Source organism: Mandrillus leucophaeus, unplaced genomic scaffold (genome assembly GCF_000951045.1).
Source record: "Mandrillus leucophaeus isolate KB7577 unplaced genomic scaffold, Mleu.le_1.0 Scaffold269, whole genome shotgun sequence".
NCBI lineage: Eukaryota > Metazoa > Chordata > Mammalia > Primates > Cercopithecidae > Mandrillus > Mandrillus leucophaeus.
Window position 1 is genome coordinate 4,041,374 of NW_012102798.1, and position 23,366 is coordinate 4,064,739.

The 23,366-nt window shown below is 43.9% G+C and overlaps 1 protein-coding gene across 2 annotated transcripts in view; it reads right to left on the bottom strand.

Annotated features, from left to right (window-relative positions):
• The window catches only part of RGAG1 (retrotransposon gag domain containing 1), a 96,897-nt gene that overhangs the window by 33,160 nt on the left and 40,371 nt on the right, over positions 1–23,366 (bottom strand). Inside the window, exon 1 of one of the 2 annotated variants that reach the window (XM_011984513.1) lies at positions 4,189–4,267. The gene's annotated coding sequence lies outside the window, so the exon portion shown is untranslated. Of the gene's footprint in view, positions 1–4,188; positions 4,323–23,366 lie in introns of those variants that run through there. The other variant, XM_011984514.1, reaches the window with a different exon arrangement.

A 23,366-nucleotide genomic window follows, 5' to 3' on the forward strand; every position in this document is an offset into this window, starting at 1 on the left:
TTTTTTTTTTTTTTAGACCAAGTCTCACTCTGTTGCCTATGCTGGAGTGCAATGGCACAATCTCAGCTCACTGCAACCTCTACCTCCCAGGTTCAAGCAATTTCCCTGCTTCCGCCTCCCGAGGAGCTGGGATTACAGGCATGTGCTACCACGCCCAGCTAATTTTTGTATTTTTAGTAGGGACAGGGTTTCGCCATGTTGGCCAGGCTGGTCTCCAACACCTGACCTCAGGTGATCCACCTGCCTTGGCCACCCAAAGTGCTGGGATTACAGGCATGAGACACCGTGCCCAGCCTCCTCTTTCTTCTTTATGAGCGTGGAGGGTATAGGACATGATGGGGTGGGATCAACTCATGGCCTAGGCTACAAAAGCTGTCTTTTCTCCTCTTTCTGTTCTTTGCCCCTCAGCCCCCAGTTCTTGTTTGGACATGCACTGAGAATAGCATTTAGGATTCCTGCATTCTCTATCTCTTTTTTAATGTTTGGATTGGCTGTTCGCCAAGGCAACTGAATAGCATTTTCAAGGAGCAAGTGAGTTTGGGGAAGATCTCTTATCTTTTCCAATATATTAACTCCATGTGAATTAAAGCCATCAGAGACCCTCTTGGAAAGAGCATATAAGTTCTCCCAGGGCTTCCAAATTAAAGTCCCTACAGGAGACCCAACATGGTTGTCATTTTTAAGGGAGAAATACCCAGGCATGGTAGTTGCTGCTAGGAAATTTGAGAAGTGACCGGCAGGTTACATTTCTGAGGTGAAAACCACTTTGTGTTCTTTGTGAGCAACTGTTTGATGTGTGGCATTGCAGTCATGGGTGTGAAACATCTGGTTTTAACCAGAATGTGGGTGATTTGCTCACAAGTGGGGAGGACAGGCAAATATGGCTTTGCCTCCTGGTCTCGTATCTGGCCCAGACGTGCAAATTCCAATCTGCAAACTCATTCTTCTCTGCCAGGATTCAATAGGTTAATGTCAGCAACTGGCAGAGGTCTGCCTGTGGTTACAGTGAGTGGCACATGGCAACAGGTAAGGACAACAAAAGGCTGCCAGAAAAGGGAGCCCAGCTTGTCTGAGGGCCAGGTAATCTGACTTGCCAGTCAGGGGAGGGAAGACGTCCTGGTTCTGGGCCAATACTGGAGGTACAGAGAACAGAACCAGAAGAAACCTGGACAGGGAAAAAGAGACGACAGGTACGATTTGTTGAGCACTTACTCTGTGCCAGGCACTATGCCAAGTCTGGGTGTGTTCTCTCATTTGATCCCAGCAAGAGCCCCATTTTCCAGAAAGGGAAGCTGCAGCCATTAGGCAAAAACAGACCAAAACTGGGAACTTAGAACAACACAAATACCAAAGCACCAAGAAGGCAAAGCAGTTGGAGCTAGTTGCCAAGAAAACTTCAGGAATCTGTGTTCCTTATAGCCATGGCCACTGGGATTTGGTGATTTGCATCTAAGCCACTCCATCCCTTCAGCTGACTCCCTTATTGAGTCAACTTTTCCTGTCATACCTCAAGGTGGTTGGCAAAGGCACAGAGCTGGTTTGGCAAGGACCGGGACCAGAAGAGGGATGAACAGGTGTCTGCAACAGATTCCTCTGAACAATACTTTAATGGCCATATGCCATAAAACTCAGGCTAGTGTGCCAGTAGAAGAGGATCGATGAGTTGCAATGGCGCATGAATTTGAGCTTTGTTTACACTTCTATAATCAATGTTACTCATTGCCTTATGTGGAAATAAGATTTTCTGCCATCAGTAATACCTGTCGATAAATGCAAATATGCTTGAATTTACTTAGCAGAGACCCCTGCTTAAGCATAATGACAATTGCAATGAAAGCACAAGTCCCACTGAAACTAGCACACAACACAAGTCGCAACACAACTCTGACCCGTGGCTTATCTACATAGTCTTCCCTCACAGACATTAGGTCTCATTTGTTCTTGAGCCAAAATTGTCCTTGGCTCTGATCAGCAGTTAGTGAACAAATGACACTGTATTGCAGCATCCTGCCACTAGGGTGCACAACTCCCACACGCATGAAAAGCAAGCATCTCTCACCTTCAGACTGCTGTGCCTACAAGCAGCAAAGTCCAAGTGCATGAAAAGAGTTAAATCCTGCTTGGTCCCTTGAAGGGCTAGAAAGCATTTTAAAGGTGACATACATCAGAGCGATCCATTTACACTGGCTGGGCTGTGCAACAAAGTCAGAGGGGCTGGATGAGAACCTTAAACAATGACAACACAATTGCATTCCCAGCTGTGTTAAATGACCAGCATATCATGATTGCCTTTTCACGCAAATATCAATGACATAATCCTAACAGGCTTGCAGCTCTCTCGCTGGTGTAATAAAACAATGACCCAATTATTTTCAAGGGCTGAGGCAGCAGATGCAATGACTGGGTATGTTGTGCAGGGCGCTGTGTGTGATGGACGGGGCACAGTAGGGCAGCAAACTGTGTGCTGAGGATCGGAAACCTGCTTCCCGAGCCAAAACTCCTGCCATTCATCTGGTCGGAATAAAAATAAAGCCATTCAGTATGAAAGTTCCCACTTGTTCTCACGACGGAGGCCAGTTGGGAAAATGTGGTGCAGCAATGACTGAAGCAAATTCTGTTTAAAAAACCAGCCGGTTTGTGGGTATTTGTTTATTTATAACTGCCCCACCACCACCTCCCCACACCCTGCCTCATTCTGCAAAGGATTTGAGATGGGCTTGGAACACTGAAAGTTTGTTTAAGTCCTAAACAGGTCCAGCTACTTTTTAGACTGATGACAAAATGAAACCTTTGGGATCAAGCGCCTTGCTCCGTGGAACACTGCTTTGGTTTTCCCAGTCAGAGCTAGTCCTCCTTGTACCCTGTGGTGAGAGGGACCTCTTGCACCAGAATACCCTTGTGCCCAGTGTTATGCTTGACCAGGGAAATATACATGAGTCCATAAGCCTGAAGCCTGAAAATTATTGAGGAATATGGATCCACTTACTCCCTCACTAATTTGCTCATTCAACGAATATTCCTTGGTAGCTATTCCAGGACAAGCTCTCTTCCAGGCACAGGGGAAGCAAAAATGGAGAAGATCCAGTCTCTGCACTTGAGAATCTCCTCATAGGAAGGACAGACAAGTAAACAAACCCCTGTTCTGCAATGTGGCCAGTGCTGTAGTAGAATGGTGCCTGGGGGTGGCGTGGGAGGTGTAGGGTAACATGAGGTAGGGGCTGCAGATGAGATGATTTAGTTTGTGGACTTGGACTCAGACTGCCTTGGGTTCAACTTTTGGTCCTGCCTCTTGCTAGCTGTGTGACCTTGGGCACTTTACTTAACATCCCAGAGCCTCAATTCCTTCATCTATTAAATGGAGCTAATAATAGAGTTGACGTCATTGGGTTATTATGAGGATTAAATGAGATAATCTGTGTAGAACACTTAGAACAGTTCCTGGCACATAGTAAATACCCAATAAAAACTTAGCTTTTATGCTTTTTATTTCTTTGTTTAATTTCATAAGACTGTGTCTGGCGATGAGACTCAAAGGACTGGTTTCTAAAACAGAACTGTTTTCAACAAACTATTCCCTTTTAGCCTGATTTTTTTCCTATGGAATGACACAGTTCTGCCATAATTTTTCCCTCAGCAACCATATGTCTGGCAAGAACCTCAGGAAGAAAATATTTTCCAGATGGTTTTGCTTATGTCAGCCTACTATGTGCCAAGCACCACTCTAGAGGAGAGGGACACATTGCTGAGTGACACAGACAAGGTCCCTGTCCTCTTGGAGCTTACATTCCAGTGGGAGAGACATACCATAAAAAGACAAATATAAATAGACATAATTACCCAGAGCAGTAAGTGGGGTTAAGGAAGCATTGCTAATAAAATACATGTAAGGGAGGAACAGGAGGCATCTAACTGTGGGTGGTCAGAGAAGGCTCATCTCTGGAGGTAACATTAAGCTGAGACTGAAAGGTTAGGAAGGAGCCTCCCATGCCAAAAGCAAGAGGAAGGGCAGTCCAGGCAGGAGCACATGCAAAGGCCCTGGGACAGGAAAAGACTTTGAGAATGCTCCAGAAATGGAAAGACCAGTGTGGCTAAGACACACAGCCCTGGGAGGGAGGTAAAGCCAGCAGGATTAGTACATGCATTTTGAAGCTGAGGAAATGGAAAGCCCAGAGAGATGAATGGACTTACCCACAATGCCTTGCACAAGGTAGGCGCTCCATATGTTGTAGAATTCACAGTCGGTAGGGCGGGGCTGAGGCCCTTTGCCTTCCAAATCGGACTGAGATTTCCCACCGCAACTAGGAATCAGCTACCCAGGGAGACTGAAACATACAGTCGTTTTTATTGGTGAGTCATAGGCAATGCACATTAGAGTGTGGGGTCGAGTGGCCCCAGCTGCTGCCTGTGTGTATAAAGAGCGGGGGTGGGCTCAGGCCGTGGCTGAAGCTTTTTAGCATGTTTATGATGAGCTGAAAGAACTCACTGCTTAATTTAAAATACGGCTCACACATACACATACAATTCAGCAGCTGGAGGAGCTGCCAGGAAATGAGACTAAGTGTAGAAAATTGGAGGATCAGGAATATCAGGTATTCGGCTCGGTTTCCCAGCTCCCATGGGCTGTCTCTCATCCCATAAGGTCCCATCTTCCCTAACAAACTCTGGGAGGTGAAGACATGGTTGGGGACCGAGGCAGTTTGGGGAAGGGAGGCCTCGCCAGAGCCCTTGACGCCAGCTACACTGATTGCCCCACCCGGCCTTAAGCTTGCCTGCCTTCCTCTCGTTCATGTTCCTTGAAATCTGAGGCTGGGAAAACGCATTTGGCCCTCATCGCAAGCTGCCTGTGCTAGCTGCTGCTTTTCCTGATTGTGTGTATCTTGCCTCCTCAACCACACGGGGGCCTTCGGCACACACTTGAGGAATTGAGTTGTTTTCTTTTGTATTCACTGCAGCTCTCAGCACAGTAGTATTTACACAGTGAGAGTCTCGAGGGTGTTTGCTCATGGGTTGCAAGATAGTATCATTTGAAAAGCCTTTGGGGCAGAGTACCTGCTCTTAATAAGAACCTCAACTTGACAAAAATGTGGAAGACCATCAGGTGTATCTCTGGTTTCCTTCATATTGTTCCTCTACACCGAGAGTCCCCAGCCTGCATGCTGGATGAACCTACAACCTCTCAATCAAAATGCTCCACAAGTCATCTCTTTGGGTTCTTTGCTCAGATTATCCCTTCTAACTGGGATACCCTCTGTCCCAACTGTACCAAGCATAACCCCATCTCACCCTTCAAGGCCAAATGTAAATGCCATCTCTGGCATGAAGCCTTTCCAGGCACAATTCATTGTTCTTGCCCCTGAACATACCACCCCGTGTCTACCTCTTTTATGGTACAGGCTGGTGGACTGGAATGACCTGGTTTCAAATTCCAACTCCATCACTTCCCAAGGCTACCTCCATTTTCTCTTCTAGAAAAAGGGATAACAACATCAGCCTCAATGGGATGTTGGAAGTTGCCAATAAAATAATATCTGCAGCCCACATAGCACAAGACTCGGCCTCCAGAGCTCAGTAAGTGTTTTTTGTCATCATCATCATCTTCATCATCTCTGAGAAGCAGAAGAATGTAATAGTTCCAGGACTGGTTTGGTCACTTCTTAACCATGTGACCTTGGGCCAGTCTCTTCCTCTCTGAGGCTCTGTTTCCTCATGTGTGTCAAATGAAGGGATAATAGTTTGCCCACCTCCATCACAAAACCTGCTGGGAAGATGCAAAGACATAATAATGTAGGCAAGGCAAACTACTAAGCACAGGGCTTATCACATTAAAAAAAATGCTCATTTGGGTCTACACACCTCTACAACCTAGAAAACTCCTTTAAGGGCACAGACAGTATTTTACTTATCTTTGCATCTCTTGCTGCCTAGCCTAGCCCAGAACCTCTGCAGCTGGCAGACTCACAATAAATCATTGTTGAATTGAATTGAAAACCCAAACCAGATGTGCCTCCTCCCCTGTCAAATGAAGCTTTCAAGCTGGTGGGTTGGGCCTGCTGCCTCTTCATCCCTCCTCCCTCCAAGCTGAGCAGCCACCATTGTCTAGGCCTGGCTCTGGGGAATGAGGCAGTGCTGAGAGGAGGGACTCAGAGTAGGGAAGGAGAGATGGGACTAGGTGGGATGAGCGCAGTAGGGAAGAGCACTCTGTCTGTTCCTGGTGACCCCAAACAGACTGCCTTTGAAGGGTGCTATCCTGAAGTATCTGTTGAATGCAAAGTGGTGACAGTCCAAAAGCCCTTCGCCACCAGCGCCTAGCTGTGGAGGAAACCCAGCTGTCCCCACAAAACCAAAAACTGAAAGTAAATGAAGATATCGGGAGAAAGCTTCCTCTTCCTTTAGCAAAGATAGTGATACAGACGTTCAGAGAGGTTCAGCTCTGAAATAATGAGGCCAGGATTTGAAGGTGAGTTCAGCTGGCACCATGGGCATGCTTTAACCACTGGGCAACCTTGCCTCTAAGACAGTCTTGCTATAGAAGGACGGAGTATGTATTCGCTCTTCCCACCAACCCCACAGGACCCTTAGAAGCGGAACGTAGAGCTTTAATGGTGGACAATACTTTAAAAAGTACAAATCTGTTACAAAACCACAAAAAGAGGCCCATGTCTTCAGTGTTTCTGAGCCAGAGCTATGTAGACGGGGCACAGGGGGTAGCATGCTAACCAGCACAGAGTCAAGGTAATGGGCCACACACCTGAACATGGCCACTTGGATTGTAACTCTGGCTTTGTCACATGCTAGCCTGACTGACCCCAGGCAAGTGATTTAACACCCCTGTGCCTCCATTTTCTCACCTGTCATATGATATTAATAATAGTACCTCCTCACAGGGTTGTCTATGAGGAGTAAATAATCTAACATTTGTAAAGCAGTTATCATGTGCCCAGGACATGGTAAACACTAAACAACTGTTCGTTAAGTCAAAATAAATACATACCTCTGTCCCTTTGTAGCCAGACTAGTCTAGAGGCACTGTTGCCAAATGATTAGCACATGCCCATGGAACCAGCTGAACTTGGCTTCAAATCCTAGTCTCATGATTTCAGAGTTGAGCCTCTATGAAACTCAGTTTGACCATCTCTACCATGAGAACAATAACAGTCCCTTCCCCACAGGCTGTTGAGAGTTTTAAATGAGATATCTCCAAAGTCCGGAACACAGTGCCTTGCCACGGCAGAGTGAGTAAGCACCCAATTAAGGCAGAGTGTTCATCATCTGAGTTTGCTTCCCATTTTTTGCCTCTTCTGAGTTAACACACAATATATAGTTTCGGAAATCTTGCAGCAGTAAAGGAACAATTTCATCATTTTGCCAATGTAATTCCTAAACATTTTATTCAAGAGCCAGAAAAGGCAAACATTTTTGGTCATTTCTAAACCACCGAAATATGGACAATCAGTTTCCCCACTCAGCAAACCTGACTCCCAAAGCTGTAGAAGTCACTTTGCAGGACAAAATTGAAGGAATGAGTATTTTACTGCAAACAAAAGCCATCTTTGTTTGCGGCCCAGCTTTGGGAGAAAATAAATACCTCAACCCAGGAGCTTGGAAAATTCTTGAAAGTTCTCATTTTATTCCAGCAAATCCAACCTAATTGGCAAGATACCTGACCATGCAAACCTGAGTCAGAATGAGTCGCCTTTACCCACCCGTCTCCCCACGGCACCCAGAACCCAGCAGAGTACATTGGACATCAATACATATTGGTTGTCGGTTCCTCCATGGGAGCCCCAGATTCCATTTCTACAATGTCTGCTACATTGCCAAAACAATTCAAAAGCAGTACTAAAGAACATTTTGAAAATGGGGAAAAAAGCATCCATCACTCACCACTCTAACACAACTCTTAATTTTGTGTGGAAAGTTCTCTTCCAGTCTTTATCCACGTGCAGACATATTTTTATAGCACTGTAGTCATAGGGAAAAACTGCAGCAGCTTCAGCCAAGAATCAGATACCATACAGCTCATGTCACTAAACTTTCCAAGTGAGAGCATTTTCTTCTCTCATTCACTCCATTCATTCATTCAGTCATTCAGCTAACATAGATTTAACCATGGCTCTGGTGCTACGGCCCTGGGGAGTGCAGAGATGACTAAGGCACAATCCCAGTTCTCAAGCTGCTTCCAGTTTAATGGGGGAAACAGACAAGACAGCAGGAAATTATAACACACTGAGATAAACATGAATGCTGAGAAGGCACACAAGAGGAGCATTTAAGGTGCACAGGAAAGGGTGTGGAGGATGGGGAGGCAGAACATATATATATACATATATGCTTTTTTCTTTCTTCAGAAGAAAGCAAGGTGTCATCAGGTGACCAAAAATAGTTCTGTGTGACTGCATGGGCAAGTGGTAGTGGATGCAGTGAGAAAGGAAGGAGGGGGCCAAATCATTAAGATCAAAGGTTTCTGTTTCATTCTGAAGACTGAGGGGAAGCTCTGGAAGGACTTTAAGCAGAGTAGTAGCACAGTCAAGTGTGCATTTTAGAAAGATTGTCCCAGCAACAGAATGGAAGGTAGATTGTAGGCCGTGAGATAGGTAACAGTGGAGCCATTTAGCAGCTTGTCACAATAATTCATCAAGATAAGGAAGGTCTAAACGAATGAGATGGCTTCTCCACGTACAAATGGTGTCACGTTAGTGAGTGACTTAACCTGTCTGTGCCTCAGCTTCCTCCTCTGTAAAGCAAAAATAACAGGAGTATTGACCTTGCAGAGCTTCTGGCAGGATTAAATGAAATACTGCATGCAAAGCACCTGGCACAGTGGCTGGTACCTAGAAGACACTCAATACATGTCACTTCCCCTTTCCCCTCATCCTTTTTCCTCCACTTCACCCTTTCTTAAAGGCTGGCATGGTATGGAGCATGGATGTGGCCAAGGCAGACTCTAACTCAGACAGTCTGACTCCAGAGGGCTATGGAGAAAGTTTGCAAGTGCTATTGTCAGGACAGTTAGTTAGAAGGATTGTTTAGCTGAGTCGAGGGGCCCCGCTGAGGTTGGAAACTATGACTTTCTGGTGGGACTAACCAACAAAGTGAAGGGATTTTCTCCAGCAATGTTCCTCCATCTGGGCATAAGCACAGAGGAGGAAACTGTCAGTTAAATTTATCCAGACTTGGGATTTTGCCTCATGGATGCAGCAGAAAGACACAGGGCAAGGGAGTTGGGGATATACACAAGATTCTGAAAGCAAACAGACCTTACTTCAAATCTCATCTCTGCTGTGTAACTTTGGGTAAGTCATTCAACCTCTCTGAGCCTCAGTCACCTCATTAAAAGGAAAACCACAAGAGTACCTTCCTCATAAAGTTATTGTGAGGATAACATGAGATTATTGAAATGATGTCATAAGATGGGTAGTATATGCCTGGCATATACATATTCGTTGTTATTCTTATCATCATCATTTTGGAGGATGGAGAGGGAAGGTAGTAAGGTGAAAGGGGCTGATGGGATGGAAGAAATGAATGGAGGGGGCTCAGAAACCTGGAGAGCCTCCTGAGGTAAAAAGAAGAGTGTTGAGGCCAGCCAGCAAGGTGTAGATGGTAGGGGGTTCTGACTGATGATGAAGCATGGTAAGGCTAGGATGAGAGTGTGTCCTGTACATGGATCACGATGTCCAACTCACCCAGAATGATGTCAGGACTTGGGGTGGAGAAGAAGACAGTGAGCCAGATGTCCAACTCTTCTTTGAATGTGGGGAAGGGGGGCTGACCAGGAGGGGATGGTTATAAAGAAGCGTCAACGAGGAGAGAAGTAGCCAGATGGCATGAGAAGGAGGAGTTCTTGGCTGAGGACGGAGGACTAACAGCCTGGAAGCAAACAGGGGAAGCTAGAGCACAGATCCCACCTCCTAGCCCTAGGGTGCGTGTATTGTGGGAGTGTGAACAGTGTCCACTAGAGGGCGCTGGTGGCAAAGCCGTGAGATCCGCCGTGGAGACTCAGGTTTCAGCACTTCAGGCCCGGAGGTAGACAATAGTGTTCTGTAAAATTTATCCAGGGTGCAGGGGGAATTGTTTACTGCAAGGTGGAGGCTTCCAGAGGGTACTGAGAAGAGTGAGAGAGGGTGGTAGTGGGGAGGTGGATGAGTCGGGGTGGCGGGGATGGGAGCACTGAGCAGTATGAGGATGGTATGGGAGAGGACAGATGACGAGCAAGGAGGCTTAACGTTTGGGCTGTGGCCAAGAACTGGGGGATGTGAAGCCTGGTGGGATTAACTGTCCTCGGAATTCCAAATGGAGCTTTTTTTCCCCTTTACATCTTTTGTTTATTATAAAAGTAACACATGCTTGTTTCAAACAACTCTAATTATTGCTCAAGGGAAAATCTACCTCTCCTATTCTACTCCGCAGTGTTGACAGTCTGTCTATCCTTCCAGTCTTTTCCTGTATGTGTAACATATAATACCCTTAACAAAAATCAGATCCTACTATACTTACTCTTCTGCAACTTGCTTTTATCACAATACTATATTGGAGATGTCATTGCACATCAGTATTTAAAGACCTTGCTTGTCTTTATTTGGGGCTACATCATCATTGTCGTCATTATACTAGTAGTTGAAATATAATATAGCAATTATTAAATGCTCTGTGCCAGGTCCTATCTGAATATTTCACATGAATTATCTTATTTACTCTTCACAACTTCATGAATGGTTATTTTTCCCATTTTACAGATGAGAAAAGGCACAGAGAGGTTAGAAACTTGGTCGAGGTCGCATAGCTCATAAAAGCGAGAGGAGGAAGTCAAACCTAGGCAGTCTAACCAAGGCTCAAACTCTTAATCATTAGCATAGTAATGCTTAGTATGTCATTATTGGGATGTATAATAGATGATTTAACCAGTCCTTCACCGAGGTCATTTAGTTTTTTCAATTTGTTCCTATTTACAAATAATGTTTAAATGAACATCCTTATACATGGAGCATTTTGCAAAGATAAACTCCTAAGAGAGGACTTGCTGACTCAAAGAACATTTCCAGTTGTCCTCCAGGTGTGCATCAAGAGTGAATGAGTGTGCCTGTTTCACCACATTCTCACAAACCCTGGGTTTTCGTGACCTTTTAAATGTTTGCCAATTTGAGAGGTAAAAACTGACATCTCAATCATCTCAATATTGTTTTAATTTGCATTTCTTAATTATTACTGATTGGAATTCCTTTTAATAGGGCATAGGCCCTTTGGGTTTCCTCTGTGAATTGCCTGTTCATTATTCTTTGAGCATTTTGCTAGTGAATTGTTCATCATTTTCTCACTGATCTATAGAAGCTCATTTATTCATTCCTTCAACAAGTATTTACTGAGTACCTACTGTATGCCAGGCACTAGTCTAGCACTAGAAATATAATAGTGAGTAAGCAAAGCCTGAGCTTTCATGAAGCTAACATGTAAGCAGAGGAAATAATAGAAAAGCAAATAGCTAAATCATGTCATTGCAAATCATGGTAAGTACTGTAAAGAAAATAACACACCTCTTACAATGGAGCTGTTGGAGTAGTCTGAATAATAAACCATTGTCTTCCTTCTATGTTGTGACTTTATCCTGGTTTATATGTTGTCTTTCCACTTTGCATGAGATATCTTTCACCATACTCAAGTTGTTAAAATTTTGCATAGTCAAATCTATCATTCAGTTTCTTGTTGCTTTGCAAAGACTCCCTACCTCAATATTCTCTTATGCCTTCTTCTAATCTTTTAATGGTTCTCTTTTTAACATCTAAATCTGACCTAATTGGATTATATTTTGGAATAAGGAGTGAGATAAAGATTCAGCTTTATATTCTGATGGCAGGCTGGTTGTCACAGTAAATGGCACCATGCATTAAATTGTGCATCCTTTTCCCCAGAAATGTTGAGGCTGAGGCCCAAGAAGGGGCAACTCTTGCCCAGGGTCATGTAGCAAATTAGTGGTGACCAAACTCTTCCTAGATCTTGGGACTGCTGACTTCCATGCCAGTGATACACAATTGAACTCATTACAGCTCCATTCTCTGGTGCACTTGAACTGTCTTCCCTGACCCACGCCAAGGTTCACTGCCGGAGGCCACAGCATTTTTCCTTTCCAATGGACCCCCTGACTTTTCTTGCTCAGAGATACAAGTGCAGTGACCCATGGCAGCTCTGTTGCTTATAAATAGGCAGACACTTGCTGATTGCTGCTGAAATACCTCACATTAAGGCAGCTTTGGACACAGAAGACTGGAGGCAGAGAGCAGATAAATTTGCCATTTAGGAACCAAAATAGGAAGTGTCTAATTTTAAATAAAGAGATTTGGCATTGCTTTCATCCAGTTGCTAATGGAGCAGCTGCCATCGTGGAGCCTTTCAAGGAGGCTGCCTTGAATTATGCCAAAATGATAAGCTTGTGGCTTGGAGGCTGCCGGGACTTGTCCCAAGGCCCCAGCTACAACAGATCTAGGATCCAAAAGGTTATCTTGAAAGGACAGGTGACTACATCAAAACCAACGCAGCTTGACCTGACATCCCATTTCACTTAATATTTCCCTTCTCCCTCCATACTTCCCAAAGCTGTGGACATTTTGTCTGTGGAAAGCTGCTACCCCCAGGAGACAGGCATCTGGGAGAGCATCTCCACAGAAAAAGAAAAGTGAAGTGGGAGTTGATGACATTCAGGCTACTTGAGACAACAATTTTTAAAAGCTTCTATTTTCCCTCAGTTACCAGGAGATTTTCGGTCAAACTGTTCGAACAAAATAGGTGGATAATTACCTCCATTATTTCACTTGGCTTTTTATGGATAGACATCATCAAAGATATTGGCGAGTTCTTCTTGTCCTACTAATCTTGATGGGTATTTTGTTGATTCACTTCCAAACTCTGAAGTAAATGTACTGCTTATTATAAGGAGAAACAACCTTTAAGATGCCCTCTGTCCTCTACCTCTAGGCAGAGTGAGCAGCAGCTTGTACAGTGAAATTTAAGGTCCTTCTTCCCACACTAATAATGTCAGATCGTCCCGCCACCAATACAGCGGAGAAAAAACTCCGAGTTCCATTTCCAATTCTGCCATGACTTGCTATGTGACCCGGGGCAAGTCATCATCCCTTCGGTGACTCAACTGGCTACCCATAAAATGAGGAAGTCAGTTTGAGTGGTTTCCCTAACTAGGTTCCTCATCGAAATCACCAGTGATACTGTTAATAATATGCAGATAATTCAAGTCCTCATCTCAGACTTACTGAATCAGACTCTGAGGATTAGGAGCCACACTGTATCTGTATTTCAACAGCATTCCTGGTAATTCCATTGTACAGCCAGGTTTGGGATCTAGTGAACCAGATGACCTCAGGGTCCCTTCTGCTCCTGGACAACAGGCGGTTCAATACCTCCCTCTGTACTTATGCATCATATCTCTAAGTGAGGTGCTGCCCCCTGCCCTTCATGCTAAGTGGGAGCCCATTCTCTCATCAGGAGCCCTGAAGGCTTTAGCGATTCATTTGTCAGATATTTAGCAGTTACCTTTGAGGACAGGACCCAGAAGGAAGGAGTACACATATTATTGATGGGATCAGGGGAGTGGAAAAAAAAAAAAAACACAACAGCAGCAGCAACAACAGAAAAATAAGGGGGCTGGATCTGCCTGAAGGCCAAAACAGCCTGAGATCTTAATGGGAGCATGGAGGGCATTGACAGATTATACATACAATACTCGAGCCTCATTTTCCCTGGTATCCTCTCTGTCTTGGCCAGACAAAACAATGCAAAGAGGTACAGCCAAGCTGGAAAACAGCCCTCTTTTTAGGCAGTGAGGTCTTTGGGCCCCTATGATTGATACCAGCAAGTGAGAATGTAAACACAACTCTTCACCACTGGGACCATCTGACGTCAGTCCCTTGGCTCCAGCATGTCTCGAGATAAGAGGACTGTAAGAAGCCCTGGGCCTTGACATTAGGACGCTCTAGCTTTGAGGCAAACTCTGAACTACAGTTTCTCTTCTGATAACTGGGATCCTGCCCTCTTTTGGTGATCAAAAGTCCCCATCTCCTGCCAGTGTTATACACCCCGACTATGCTGACCTACATGCCTGACTCCAGCTGTGTGCTTGCATACACATTCATTATTCATTATTTATAAGCACCTCAGTTAATTAGGCCAAACGGAAGCAAAACAGACATGGTCCTGACCCTCACGAAGCCATCAGGCTAGCACAGTGGTGTTCAACCTTATCAGACTTAACATCCTCTTTTTTATAATAAATCTGCTTTTGCTTCACCCCTTTACTATCCTGAAATTAAATTTCTAGGTACTATAATCTACCTACACTCATAAGTTCAAAAAGATAGATATATGTCCTGCCATATAAAGAGAAAATAAACCAATCCATAATAAAACACTATGTATTTAATTACGTAAATGCTCACACAGGACTACATTGAAAGATTAAATGAAGTGGTCAGAAGCTTGTGCCTTTATATAGAATCCCCATGAATGCAACAGTTATGGACACAAACTGATATGCTGTATTGATCAATTCCAAAAGCAACATCACAACTGTTGACACGATTTCCTGAAATGGTGAATGAATGAGTCTGTGTGAACCTCTGTAACCGTGTAATATTCCATATTTTTACAGAATAGTTCATTAAAACTGTCAGGTCGGGGCGGGGGAAGCAAAACTCTTTGTACTTAGGTATAAAACATTTATAGTAAAAGTTTAGATAATTAGAAAAGCAGATTTCAGCTCCATAGAAGTCCAGCAGAACATTCAAAAATCATTCTGGATGCTACACTATTTTTCATTTTGCAAGTCTGTTGTGGGCATTTGAGAACATCTAGCATCCCCATTTCCAGCCCTCTGAATATCCTCTTGCATTTTCCAAAAGTCCCCTAGGGGGCAGTATTGTCTCAGTTGAGCGCCACCAGTCTAGTCATTCAGTTTCAGTGGGACTGGGGTTTTGTCTGGTTCTTCCCAGGCTCCAAACTCCTTCACCCTTGCCTCCAAGGACTAGAGTCCCATCCTTGCTACTAGCACCTGGTAGGATTCCTAAGCCTCACCTACTCCTGCTCAGTTCAGCTAGGCTGGGCAGGACCTCTGCTTTCACCAAAGTCAAGAGCTTCTCTAAATTGGTATCTGTTGTGGCCACTCTCTTTGGGTGCCCCACTAAACAGCTGCAGTTGAGTTTCCTGCTCCATCCCAAGAGGGTGCATTTTGCGGCATATGCCAGCTCTTCCACTCTGAACCTCCAATCTCCAGTCCCCAGACACTATCATCACCCATGGACCCAGGTTGTTGATAGTCAGTAGAACAGGTCCAACTACAGCAAGGTTTGAACTTGTGCCTCACCAGAACCCTGTGACCTTTTGCCTTCAACTGGATCCCCTTCTGATATTGAAACAGGGAATAATTATCTTCTGCAAATAGAAAGAAAATGAGAGTCAGACCTTCTGTTAGGGCCCTCTTCTACCAGCCTTTAAATAGTTTTCTTGTCAGCCTCACGCAGATAGCCCCAAACCATTTGAGAAGCCAGCACAGTTCCCTGCAAAGCACTGTAGCAAAAAGACTATGTACTCTGGAATAAGGCGGACCTGAGTTCAAGTCCAGGGTCTATCTCATACTGCTTAAAGACAAAGAAATTCACTTAGACTCTCTGAGCTGCAGTTTGCTCTCCTGGAAAAATGGCAACAACAATGAATGTCTATAAGATGCTTAACACAGTACCTGCCACGTAGTAATGTGCTAGTAAATGGTTGTTATCTTTATTATTCTAGCAATCACATGGTATGTGCTGAAAACTGGCTTCTGCTGACCTTATCTGTCCTATCCTATATATTTCCACTGTATCTTCTAGACCAAAGCAGAGGTTCCTGTGGGGCTCACTAGGATGAATCTGCATCCTGGGTTGAAGTTCCAACAGTGAGAAATACCAAGCTGGTAAAATCTTAAGGACTCTCTTCTCTCAGCCATCAAGAATGTATTTTTATTTGTTCTATTCTGTCTCATTCCACAAAGAAAATCTGTTATGTAGCATTGAGAAAACCAGGATGGGGAAGCAGAATTAACTAGAAACTATACTTAAACAGGTTTCCACTTTCCTATAAAATTCAAGAATTGTCTGCAAAGGTGGCTGGTGAAATTGGCAGCATTGTTAATCACCTAAAGCAGCATCTGCACAATACCAGAGCTTTCCGAAGAAAAGGAGAAAAACACAATCAATCATCCAGGTGCCAAAGAAGGCATTCAGCTCCTGTGCAGAGATATTAAAAAGTTATCTCAGTGCAAGCAGCTAGATTAAGACAACAGACATCTTGAAGGTTCTAACCTATTTGCTTAGCATTAAGAAATGGTGTTGAACAACCCAAAAACTATTGCACGGAACGTCCACACATTCATCAATCAGTCAATATTTATGGAGTACACACTGTATGCCAGGCCCTATGAGAACTATAGAAAGCAGAGGGGCATAAGACTTTCCAGAACCAAAAAGAAGAACACTTTTACACTGTTGGTGGGAGTGTAAATTAGTTCAACCATTGTGGAAGACACTGTGGCGATTCCTCAAGGATCTAGAACTAGAAATACCATTTGACCCAACAATCCCATTACTGGGCATATACGCAAAGGATTACAAATCATTCTACGATAAAGACACATGCACACATATGTTTATTGCAGCACTGTTCATAACAGCAAAGACTTGGAACCAACCCAAATGTCCATCAATGATAGACTGGATAAAGAAAATGTGGCACATATACACCATGGAATATTATGCAGCCATAAAAAAGAATGAGTTCACGTCCTTTGCAGGGATATGGATGAAGCTGGAAACCACCATTCTCAGCAAACTATCACAAGATCAGGAAACCAAACACCACATGTTCTCACTCATAAGTGGGAGTTGAACAATGAGAACACATGGAAACAAGGAGGGGCCTGTGGGGTGTGGGGGTCTAGGGGAGAGATAACATTAGGAGAAATATCTAATGTAGGTGATGGGTTGATGGGTGCAGCAAACCACCATGGCACGCATATACCTAAGTAACAAAACTGCAAGTTCTGCACATGTAACCCAGAACTTAAAGGAAAAAAACAAAAACAAAAACAAAAGAACTTTCCAGAACCTTCCTTAAAGAACTTACTATCCAATTTGGGGAGTAGGGGGTGGAGGTGGAGTGAAAAGAACAAATCTCTAAACAAAGCAATAGAAAGCCCTTCAGCTAGGGTTTTCAGAGTAAGCTAACATCCTTTTCGTTACTGTAATTACAGTCTCATAAAATTAAGCAGACCAGATGTTCTGCGATTTGGTAAAAGAGAAAATATAGTCGAGCTTATTAAAGGGGCTGTTTGACTTTACAAGGACTTGCACACCATGGTTCAGAACCAGGTGTTGGTGTCAGGTGGATCTGGGTTTAAGTTCTGGCTCCTCCACTTACTAGCTGGGTGATCTTGCCCATGTTGTCCATCTTCTCTGAGCCAGTTTCTTCCTATGGAAATTGAGGGTAATAGCAATACCTTTTTGGAAGGATCATCGTGAAGATTAATAGAGATACCTTATATAAAACACTTAGCATAGAGCCTGTCACACAGTTAATGTTCCCTTAAAAAGCAGCTTATTATAATCATTAAAAGACAGAGAATGACTATCACTAGCATTTGCCAAGGACATCTGGAAACTCTGAAAGAAAATTCCAACCTCTTCTATTAGCAATGGGGACAGGTTTCCCTCCCTTCTGGAGCACTAACATTCTTGGAGAAACAGCCAGCTGGACGTGGTAAGATGGTGAGGTAAACAAAGCGTTTCTCCAAAAGTTCCATACCTTCTCCTCCTAGGTTAATTTGGCTTTATGCTGCCACCCACTTGCCCAGGAGGGGCTCCTTTCAGCCATTGAGGCCCTCTCTGGGAGCTCTTGGTCATCCAATTTTAATATTCCCCTCTTTACAAGCTCCCTTTGCAATTTGGCATTCTACATCTTCTTGCCTGAGGGATAACAACACAGGAAAGGATAGAAAAATTGCAATTTGACCTTTTTAAAAAGAATGACCTGTATGCAAAATCCCAACAGCGCCTCTTAGAAAATACATTTGCACAAAACCCCACAAAAGGCTCTGACTCATGCTTGGGGGGAAGTAATAAGCACACCGGAATATATTTTTCGAATGTAACTGACAGAACTGTATCTCTGAATCTCCATCACAGTATGTATAGTTTCCACCCCAAAAGTAAACACTTTAGGCTATTAGGAGAAATGACAATGGCAGTTTCAACAGAATGCGGATGACAGAATTTGCTTCCGAAAATGCTACTATGTGTATTTTGTTGTTTCCTGGTTATTAATATAATACATTTTGCTTCTGAGTCAAATGTTTTTACTTATGCCAAGAAAAATTGTGAGTTACAGGAAGTCTAACAGGCTTAATTAGTGAGTTTAACTTAATCCGGTGATTTTGCAGCAACCCTGACAGAATCAGGTTCACTCCCTGAATTTAATGGGAAGTGGTCAGAAATGGCCTTTAGGAACCTTATTAGAGAAAAGGCACATGATGCGCACAAACAAGGCTGGTTCTCCCAAGGTAAAAATAATAGGCTGAGGTACCGTAATTATCAACAGTGGTTTTTATATGCAGGTGCCTATTGCAGGTGTTACCTGTTGCTTTCAGCTTTCGTAATTACAGTTTCTTATGATCAGACAGTGCTGTTTTCCCTTCCTATTACCAACCAGCATGCTCAGGAGAAAGTCATTCATGCCCCTAAAGTTTGTCCTGCAAGTGTATTTTTAAAGGCAAAGCTTCTTAGCCCAGCCAAATGAAACTGATTGGAAAAGCACCATAGAAACCAGAGGCCTATTATGTGTAATAGCCGGGCTCTTTGGAACCCTATCCTAAGCACTAGGCCACAATTTCAGAAGGAAAGAACCTGTAAAGAATTCAGAAGACAGCAAGGAAGATGATTAAGGGATTGGAAAAGAGGATCTAGGGGAAAAGGTTAAAGGTATTAGGATTATAAGGACGATTTAGCCTCAAGAGGGAAAAAATGAAGGAGCCTGACCAACTGTTCTTCCTCGCTATTGATGGCACAGAATAAACGAATGGTAGCATGACGTACTTTAGTTTAGATGTAAGAAAGAACATGACAACAAGTCTCCTGAATCACTAAAGACTGTTCGTTCTTCATTCCTAAAACATTAGTTGAGCTTCCACCCCATGCTGGACTGTGTACTGAGCACCGGAGAAGAAGTTCACAGGCTAATGAGGGAGACATGCCAAAGAGATCATTATAAGACAGTGGGAGGCATAGTATAATTGAAGGAATTCAGAATGCTTTGGACTTTTAAAAGGCGATAGGGTGTATATAGCACGTATATATCACCTCCAGTGGGGTCTGAGGCAGTACCCAGTAATCACGTACATTGATATTTCTGAAGCAAAAACACATGAATATTCACACAGGGTGTGAAAAATAAAGACTATAAATAACCTCATGCCAGTTCAAGTTGCGCTGCCAAATGAGTTTGTCATAAACTTACAAAGGCTCTCAGTTTCCAGAGCTTTTGGGTTTTTGGAATGATAGCTATGAGACTATGAGTCTGGGTAAGGGGAGTCTGGCCCAGCACCAGGATCTGGGAATGACAGGGAGCTTCAGAATGCGGGCAGAGCCTGTGTCTCTAATGTGTCCCAATTCTGCTGCCCTGGTATCATGGACATGTTTGGAGGAGTCGGGCATGTGCACGTGTGTGTGTGCACGCGCGCGCGTGTGTGTGTATGTCTGTGTGTGTCCATGTATACAGTAGGAGGAAGCTCCTTGCTGCTCCTCAGGTCAAGTCCACTTTCAGTGGCTCCTAGCAACATGCTTTGAAAGAATGAGGTCTTTATCAACCAAATAATCAGTAAATGGGTTTTGTTATTGTTTTCAAATTATTTAGCTCCATAGTCCCTATGAATATGCCCACAAATTTTGTAGAATAAGCATCCTCTGTGAGGTTTGCAATGTGTGGTGGAATCCCTGGGGTTGGGGGGTGTCGCATCTCTGGCCTTCCTTTTTCAGCTGTGTTCTGTGAAGAGCAGGGGCAGGGAAAGCCTGGCCTCCCAACTCCCTCTCTCATACCTACTCCCAAGGATGGCAGGGCCTGCCTAGCTAGTGATAAAGAAAGCTGAAAAGCCTACAGGGAGGGGCACCTGAGCTTCTGCTTATCTGGATTGGGGAACACCCAATTATCCTCTACCAGCCAAGCAGCTTCACGTAGGGGCTAACCTCCCTTAAAGGGGAACACCCACTGAACCCTGTCACACCCTCAGAAGTTGTTTGCTTCCTGAAGAAAAGGGGGAAGTCCTTGAGCTCATTCTTCTGTTCCTAATCATGGAAGGAGACACCCCCCTTTCAGAAACTATTTTCTTTTGTCACTTACCCCCAACCATCACCTATACCTAAGCTCAAAAAAATAACTAAAGCCCTCTTTTTGTCTTTAGACCTCCCTCTAAAAGCATGTCCTCCTCTCTGGACTGGTCCTCCTCTCCACCCTCTGGGAATCCAAGCCCACATATTTCAGGATGAGATCAGCCTCCAGCCACTCCCTCTGAGGCCTGGCTTCCCAACCTTGGTGACTCCAAAGCACACATCTGTTGCAACACACAGGGCCCACCCCTAGGCAAATTGGAGCTGGGGACACAGCTCTCAGTCAGCTGAGCTCCCACACTCACATGCCCCACCCATGCTAGCACAGCCTTCCTCTTCCTTGGGGAGTAGCCTCCCTGGAACCCCTCCGTCTCCTCTCCCTGACAGGAAAGGCTCTGATCAAGGAATTTGCACTCAGATATAAATAATAACCCTGCCTTACCAAGGCAACCCTGACAGACAAACCTTGCAATTTGACTCAAAGGAATTGTATGCCGACCATGACGGTTTCTGGCATCACTCATAGGCAAAAAAGAAATATTTATAGGCAAGGTGAGCCTTCTTAGTGCTCATCAGATTATGATGTAGGGCCACCAAGTCAGCTCTTGTCTTCTTGATCTAAGAGAGACCATAGCAACATTCCTCAGAGGAAGGGATTCTGTTTCACTCTGTTTTCCCATTCAAATCAGGTCATGCAGTTGGATATCAAGAGAGATTATCTGGAATTGGGATTGAGCTGGAGAGTGTGGGACAGAGGGTTGCCAAAGGTTGAACATACTGGAGGAAGGGAGTTGGGAAAGGAAAGGGAGACTTTGAAGAAAGATACTTGTTGGTGAGAAGAGGAAAAGAGAAACAAAGAAGCAAAGAGAGCCCTGGTGGTTATGGGGGTGAGGCAGAAGACTAGTAAAAATGAATTTAAGGGAACAGTTAACATTTTTACATGCTTATTTTGTACTGGACACCGTAACTGTGTTATCTCATGTCATCATCACAACACATCTAGGAGATGAGAACTATTATTAGATCCATTTTACAGGGGAGGAAACAAAGGCTCACTGAGATTAATTGTGGGAAATCACGCAATCAGTGAATGGCAGAGCCAAGATTCACATGCTTATTGATCTGACTCCAGGGCCCTCAGCCATCTGAGAAAGGGGCCAAACACCTTTTGGTTGTAGGGGGAGCCTCCCTGGTGTATCTTGATAGAGGCCTCCAGGCAACCCCTTCCCCTTACCACAACACAGAAACACCTACATGCCTCCCGTGGGAGCTGCCTGCTCCTAAGCTAAAGACTGCTTTCTGGGAGGGTATCGATAAATGTAATATGTGCTCTGGAAAAGGTTAGGTTAAGGCAGTTTACCTTCAGAAAACACAAACCAGAGGTCAAGGTCCTAAAGGAGTTGGGAAGGAGACGCTCTCAGCAGGATGGGCTGTAGGAGCCGTAGTAGGTGTTGCAGTGTGTAGGTGGCACTGTAGCACCGAGTCCCCGAGACAGACTGGGAGTCTGAAGACGCTAAAGACAAATTTGGCTTATTTCACCATTTTGCCCAGAGCTGACTCTGCTCGCCATACACACAAGCAAGAGAAGAGTGCACAGTGCAAGGGAGCTGATGCAGGTGTTGGAGCCTAGGTTCAAATCCTAGCTTTGCAGCCTACTTGCTATGTATCTTTGTTACTCCTCTGAATGTGGCAAGTGACTGGTCTGAATTTTCCACTTTCATCTGTAAAACGAGGATGAAAATAAAAACATCGACTTGAGATGTATGATTGTTTGGCTCAGCACAATGTCTGGTACTTAAAAGAAATTCATTAAATATCATGTCCATCTACCCTGCTCTTCACCACCTCTTGGAAGAAAAGGGAGTCCAAATTTAAAAGCTCTGGAAGTAGCCTCTAAAGATGACGAAGAACTGGGAACATTCATTGATTCATTTACCACATAAGCCCTGAATCCCTCTTTTGTGCCCTAGAGACTGAGACATAAATAAAATAGTCCCTGTTCTCAAGGAGCTCACATTCAAGTGGGCAAAGATCCAACAAACTCTTGCCATACAATATAAAACTTTATAATAGAGATAAATTTAGGAGGGCTCTGAGGGTACCTAAGGGCACTGAGAAAGCTTCACAGAGAAAATATTTGCGAGACAAGCAGCAATTGTTAGGCAGACAAGAAAAGAGAGTGTATTCCAAGTAAAGGGAATACCATATGTTAAGGAACAAAGCATGACAGATTTAAGTGGAGCTGGAACATCAGTTCAGGACGTAGTGAGGACTGGTGAGAGATTACACTGGAGGAGGAGTCAGAAGAGGTAGGGTATTACTGAGCGACACCTCTGAGTAGAGAAAAGATGATATTCAAAATTTATGATAACCAATATGGCATGGGCATTAACCAATTAGAAAGGACTCAGAACAGTAAGGAAAGCCATATGGGGGCCTCTAAGGAAGGGATTCCTTATATTTAGAATAGTTTTGACAACTGAAGTGAATATAGGTAGATAAATAATGGATTGGCTATCACTGAGGCTTCCATGTTGTTTGAACATTTAGCCTGACAGGAACAGTAATATCTGGCATACAAGTTATCTACTCAGTGGCACGTAATACTATTTTGCAGAAACAGTTTTAGAAATTGCACCCAAATCTGTGTGTAAGAGATTCTTCACTGCGCTGCCAAAACTTGGGTATCTATTCAGTAGAATGTCAGGAAAGAAGATTACAGCATCTCAGTAGCTCCTGTAAGCACACAGAGCACAGCCACACGCATAACATGTCCCTAATCAATGTTGAATTGCTCTAATGAAGTCGGTTGAATTGACTGTCTTTCCTTTGAAATGTGATCCCTGTCAATTTCTTTGAAATGTTGTATCTCGTAATTCTAATTAACTCACCTCTTCCCCTTATCTTATTCATTGCCTTTGCTAATAATGTCAGATATTCTTAGGATAGAGAAAG